This window comes from Malaya genurostris, chromosome 3 (assembly GCF_030247185.1).
Source record: "Malaya genurostris strain Urasoe2022 chromosome 3, Malgen_1.1, whole genome shotgun sequence".
Classification (NCBI taxonomy): Eukaryota; Metazoa; Arthropoda; class Insecta; order Diptera; family Culicidae; genus Malaya; species Malaya genurostris.
The window spans coordinates 156,530,660-156,537,619 of NC_080572.1; the positions used below are offsets into that span (position 1 = coordinate 156,530,660).

The following is a 6,960-nucleotide window of genomic DNA, read 5'->3' on the forward strand; positions in this document are numbered from 1 at the left end:
AAGTTGTAATAATCCTCGATGTAATTTTTACTAATGTGCTTGAAATAAAGACGTACTCGTTAATTGGAGACAATATTGCATTTTTTCATAAGTGATAATTATTACAACAAAACAACGTACTGAATTTATAAACATCAAATTATTTGAATCTTGTGTGCAAATTGACATAATAACGCAATCGAAGTTATAGAGTAAACAATTTTCATCAAATAATGTAATATCAAGCATGAGAACGTCGATATAATTCTGCTCGTGTAAAATTCTGTCCTATGAAATGCGTGTTATTACACTTTTAGGTGTTAATAACACGTTGAAATTAATGCACATCTATACTTCTCACAAAAATTATGTGATATTACACTATTGCGCGCATTAATAAATTAAAGTGTTTTTTCCCAGTTCAATGCTGTTTGTGTCAAACGTTGTTGGCCATTCGTGAGCTAAGAGCTAAGTTCGTAAGTTCAGGGAAAACTTACAAGATTTTTCCGTTTTCTGGGTAAGTAATATGAAATATTTTGTAATGAAGAATATCATTAACGCTATAACTGCCACGGGTTTAATTTTAAATTATTCATACTAATTTTCCCTAATATAACCTCTATTTCCAGTGCCGGTATCAGAGCTCGACGTTTTTTCTTTCAACCAATCAAATGCAATGAAAAGCGATCAGAATATTGCATTTATGCTCAAAAAAGGAAAACCAGAGCAATCTACGCCACCAGTACTTTTTAACGAAAAACGGTATTAGTAATGCATTTAAAAGAATGCAAGTTACGCTTGTAGCTAAGCTCCCAACCCACTTCAGTTGATAGCAGTAAAGTTCGAAACTGAGTTATTTTCGACTTCAAACGAAACGATTTTCAACCAATGAGAATAAAAATTACTTTATCTTACCTTATATGTTTTGTTTTCATATAAAATCCCACATTTTATGTTTCTGTAAATGTTTAAAATAATTTCGTATTAATACATATATTCACGAAATACATCGTTTGCAATTACGTTGTTTTAAATCACATTGTTTGTGGTCATTGTCATTGTTGAATATTCTCGTGAGCGGGGCAATGACTTACGGATATATAAAGAACTATCTGTTAACATCATTTCATTAGTGAAAACAGATAGAGCAGATATTGACTTTCTATGCAACGGAATACATATTTTCTATGAAAATATCTGGCATCTCTGTGCACAGCCGATGAAACACACCACATTTCACAGCGTTATGTTGACGTATAGCGGAATGACACCAGTGCTACTAGATTTGCCACAATGATTATTTCATTAGTATTTAACATGCTCTTTCTGGTAATATTCGAAGCAAAAACAGTTTTATTGTAGTATTATTATCAATAATATAATTAAACTAATGTCACGGATACCAAAAACATACTTTTTGATAATAATTTGAAGAAGTAAAACAATTTATTTTTTGTAACATTATGAGAAAACTTGGCAACTTTGCAAAACCAAATGAGACGAAAACAAAGCGTAATCAAGTGAACTAAGTGAAAAACTTTCATCTCATATTTTTAAAGACTTTTATAGTTTGTCGGGTAGTTTTTGAAGTTTTAAATCGTTAATTAAACAAGTGGCAAGTGAACATTACTAATTATGAAGTCATCCAGCATTCAATCGACGACACGACCAGGCACTCCGAAGAAAAAACAGCATTAAAATTATCCGTGAACGATTTACCGCCAGTTATAGTGGTTTTCAGCTGGACATAGAATGCGACGGAATCGTCGCAGGATAGCGAAATAATGAGCGTCAGAACAACTGATGCCAGGTTTGCAGATTGATATGTAAATTTGCAATTTCGTTTGTTAGCAAATTTTGCAATTAACCCGACTTTTTTGCAGATTTTCAAAATTTTTATAAACAATCGTCCATTTTAATGACATTTGCTATTACTGTAGGGTTTTCGTTTAGTTTTTGCGTCATACTTCTAAATATATCGCATAGGACCATTTCCAATACGCAGACGCCTAAAATTTCATCTGGCATCGCTGCCAGAAAATTGGACAGTTGTTTTAACCCGTTCGCTGTCTGTTGTATTGAAATTAACTAGCATTAGAGCCAAAAGAAAAATTAATCGGCTCTTGGATTGAGGCCAATTGCATTTTCAACTGGTAAAATTCCTTAGCGACAATTGTTATTTCATTGTTCATCGAAAGCATCAACAAATGTATATCTGTCAAAGACGACCAACTTTTTGGAGTAAACAAATAGCGCAATCGAATAAAGCACGAGGTTTTGAAAACCAAGGTCGATTAAAACAAAATATAAATGAAAAGGGAACATACTAAGCACAAAATAACAATTATGTGCGATTCAGACGATCCGTCTTCTTTTGTCACAGTCAATCTCCGCCACCGGCACCGTCAACATTAATTACATGCATTCTTATGGAGTCATTCACTCGTAACGTCACCGTCACGGAACGTTTTGACGGACGGAGCGTGTGAACGTTCCGGTAAAGAAAGTATTAAATTAATTTTGACGGAAGCTGACGTTCCGGTGACGGTGACGAATCGCACATTATGTCAAATAAATAGCACACGCTTCAAAAATCCGTGCAAGTTGTAGCCGTAATCTGCCACATACGCATTATCAATATGAATTCATTATGACTGAAATTTCTTAATAAATAAAAAATAGTCATTGTAACGGTCAATTTAAAACATATTTTTTTCTGGCTTGTGGTTTCGAAGGGGTTGAATCAATGCGAATGACAGTTTCGTTATCTTTGCGGCATTTTGTCGCTATCTTATCGCGTCGCAATCTTTTCTAGCCAACTGTGAAAATCACTATACCACAAATAGAGCGACCCCTTGATAATGATATAAATAATCCTCCCGGGCAACACTGTTTAAGTTGCCATGAACTATAGTTACCAAGAAGCTGCAAAAGAAATAAACAAACGAACCAATTCAAACTATTTATGAAACTGCCGACTGATAAAAGTCTGTGATTGTTTAAATATCAGATAAAAAAAACGATACATATCCTCTAATTATAGTTTGATTTAATTTTTGAGTCCACACATTAAAAGAATCTCTCCAGGATATCTCCTTGCTTCGGAATTGTGCTCCAAATAAAATTCGTTATCCTACTTATGTGAGCATGATAAGGTTTTTATTTAGATTAGTAACTGTTCTAGATAAATTCAAGAAATTTTGCGATATATGAGGTATCAACTGGCCGTAATAAATTATGACTTGCTCTGTCGAATAATTGGAGTCATATGGAACTAGAATTAATGCATTTGAGTTAGCCATTTAAACAAGAGAAAACTATTGATGAACACAGCAGAACGCAACATTGAAAAGTCTTCAAAGAGTGATGTAATATTTGAGACTCATGAAACATAACGTAATGTCGCATTGCGTGATGGTTATCAATGACCCTTATTACGAGTATCACTTCACGATGAAAACGAAGTGAAGTGAATGTAGGTCTTTATCACGAAATTCGCTTCAGAGAAAAAAGGAATTACTTAGATGAGCATGTTGTTATTACGAACATCAAATCACCAAAATTTTGTTGGAAAAAGTAATATTTTTCACTGCAGTGATTACTTCACAGAGTGTGATACCGGTTATAGGTAAAATCAAGTGAAGTGATATGTGAGTGAAGTGGCAGTGGAAGTGAGAACGGTAATAAGGGCCAATGTTATGAAAAATAATGGTGCGGCAATCGATATGACGATATCGCAGTTCCAAACAACGGAATTAAAAACGGAGTAGAATTACATTTAAATGAGCTCGATTTTCGAAATTTTATTAATCAACAATCAACAAAAGTATAAACCAACCAAAACATTTATCATTACAGTAGTCTCACAGTTTCAATGTGTCAACCAACATTTCCGCCAAATGTGCTTTGCATTGGGTGAAAACTTTACAGACGAAAGTTGCAGATTGTCGTCGTCTATGAGCGTCTTAAGACACTAATTGCTTCGGTATTCTGAATGGAATTCTATCCATCGCACAGTGGTTCGAATCAATAAAAACGTGGACATAAATCAGTAGCTGCCAAACCGTTCTTTTAATGCATATAGTTGCTTTGAAGAACTTATTTACAAATATATACCGCGTAATTTGATCCTATCATTAATTGTTCATGGCCTACTTTGACAAAAAATGGATCCATAACTTTTTTTTTCTGAAGAGATAGAAATTTTTATTCTTCTACAAAGTTTTAGAACTACTTAAAATAATTTACTTTGTCAAATATACTAAAAGTCTAGGTCGCACCGTTTCGGATATACAAAGCGTTTTTATGGCAACCCCCTTAAAATCATTTTTTTATTCATAAATTGTTTCGATTTATTTTGTTATGCATACTTTGTTTGCAATAATTTTAGAATTTATAAAATCGCACATTTTTGTTGAAGGTAGTGCATAGGTTTGTTCTTTCCTGCAAAGTTATACAACATGTTACCTTTTTTTTTTTACCTAGGATAAAACCGACGACACGACCTGCCACTCGCTTTAAAAACTGTATCGCAAATTTAACTACCCCTCAGTAACTCGTAATGTCAAAATGAAATCCTTGGAAATATGTTTGATACTGGCAACACAGGCTGCAAAACTTCTTTTTCGGAATAACAGTTAGTAGCCTTGGTTACGAATGTTTTTCAATTACAAAACATCCACATGAAATGTAATAAATTATTATGACTATAAAATATAATGAATAGTGAACTGAGAAGAATCAGAGATGACCAAAGACCACAAAACAGCCAAACACAGAACTGCAGTCTCGAATATCCTTGCAGATCGACTAATCAACGATCATAAAACGAGGTAAAACATTGGGAAAGTGTTTCTTCCGCTAATATTGATTTCTCTATATTTTATAATAAATGTGACCTAAATTCGAACATCAATCGAAGAATTCAAGACATGTAATGGGAATCCACAACAGTAATCTGAAGGTGATATGTTACGAGCATAGGTTCTACGAGTGATCGTTCGCACGCTCAATAACAAGAGAACCCGAAAAATCAGGCGTGAACCTTACAATAAAATGGAAAGACTTACAAGTGCCAAATTTGCAGGTAAAATTAAATATAATTTCTAATCGGATGCAATATTTGGAACATGGAGCTGCTACGGAGTATATTTGCGAATATGTTTTAGATGTTTCCTGCAGAAGTCCAAATTGAACATTCATGAAATGTGATTTAGATTCATTTAGACGCAGACTTATTCTATGAGCATGAGCCTATGCACATCAGTAAAAGAACTATTTACACGAAGACGATCAAGCAATTGAAAAAACGAGCTACATCAATACAACTTGATGTTCGCCAGGCTGTTCTGGAACTACCCACGTAGGTTTTAATGCCGACCAATGAGGATAGTACCAATCGGACAATAATTTCTGCTTCGTACTTTATATCCATTTAGTTGTGAAATACTTATCTAGCATGAAACGATCCGTGTTATTTTAGTAGCAATCTGAATGTTCTTTTTCCCCGTAAATAGCCATCGAAATTAGATGAATAATAAAGTAAGGAACATTAATGGTCATTGGTATTACTGAGAAATTGAATTTTGAATTTATTTTTATTAAAAAATTCAGATAATTACAAGATCCAGCATTCATTCATTTATTAGAAACATAAATTTTCGATTCTAGAAGTCTTGCGTTGCAGCCACGTTCTCGTCACCCGAGCATATACTAAGGTTTTCTTCAGTTCCATAAGAGTTGGCAATACATGATCGCGTCATGATTTTTCTAACACTTGTAAACAAGCTTTGAAACACTTTCGCAGTTCCTCTTCTGGAACCGCGAGGCTTTCCTGAGTTAGGATAAAACATTTCATCACTTTGTGCGATTCTTTAATATGTTTATGTTGCTGAACCATTTTGCGCAAGATTCTGGTTAAGCCTTTCCATTGTCAATCGAATTCTGATCCTTTAGGTACCTTAAAATAAATACATTCGGGACAAAAGCGACAGTTTTATGTTGGTTTTTTTTCTAGGACTTTTTTATGAACGGCTATCGGCAATAGAGCAAAATACTTCGTCAATTTGTTTGTTTATTTATACTTCAAGGGTCCCTAGGTAACACACGTATAGCAACCAGAACAGTGTTGCTGAAGAAGATTATTTCCATCAATAACAAGGGGCGCTCAATACTATGGTACCTGGAGGTAAATCACCTACGGACACTTTCTATTCAAATTTTCCTTCGGAGTGCCTGGTCGTGTCGTCGATAAAACCTTGCACCGAAGCGAAATATGCAACTTTATGCAGCTGATTTTTACAAAATTTGTAGGAAAAGATGTGCCCAATATCATACAAAAAAATCTAAGTGGAACTCGGTGGAACTTTTTTTTATGTCTTTTCAAAGTTAGTTTTAATTACTGAATTATGGCAACCCCCTTGAAACTAGTTTTCTAGTCATAACCTGTTTCGAGTTATTTTTTTATGCATACTTCGTTTGGAATAATTGTAGAAAATATAAAATTTCATAATTTTGTAGAAGCTAATGCATAAGTTTATTCTTTTCTGGAAAATTTATGCAAAATTTTACCTTTTTTTACCTAGGAAACCTTGTGCCGAAGCGAAATATGCAACTTAATGCAGCAAACTTTAATAATACTTATAGGAGAACATGTACCTTATCCAATTTATTTTCCAATGAGAATATCTTGAGTACTATTCGTGTGACTCATTTTCACTATGGCCATGCTGAAACCATGAATGGTTAAGAAACACAGGGCGTCACGCGTCTGCTATTTCTGTAACTCACTTTTGCAGTGAGCGTCGCCCGATCAACATCTCGTCTTAAAAATCGTGTTGCTTCGCGATAACTCAATTTATTTACACGTTTAAACATGGAATCTTTTCGTAAAGGTTTGTACTTTAACAATACTTTATCATATTTTGTCTAGAAAACATTTTTCCATTTTTTAAATATGTGTTGAAGTTTTGATAATTTTTC

At 33.9% G+C, this 6,960-nt stretch overlaps 1 long non-coding RNA gene across 1 annotated transcript; it reads left to right on the forward strand.

Annotated features, from left to right (window-relative positions):
* The first annotated feature begins 4,602 nt into the window (after window positions 1–4,602).
* Window positions 4,603–6,083, forward strand: LOC131437512 (uncharacterized). Its single transcript, XR_009230767.1, has 3 exons — window positions 4,603–4,811; window positions 4,901–5,065; window positions 5,148–6,083. It is a non-coding gene; the product is annotated as an uncharacterized LOC131437512 (long non-coding RNA).
* The last annotated feature ends 877 nt before the right edge of the window (window positions 6,084–6,960 follow it).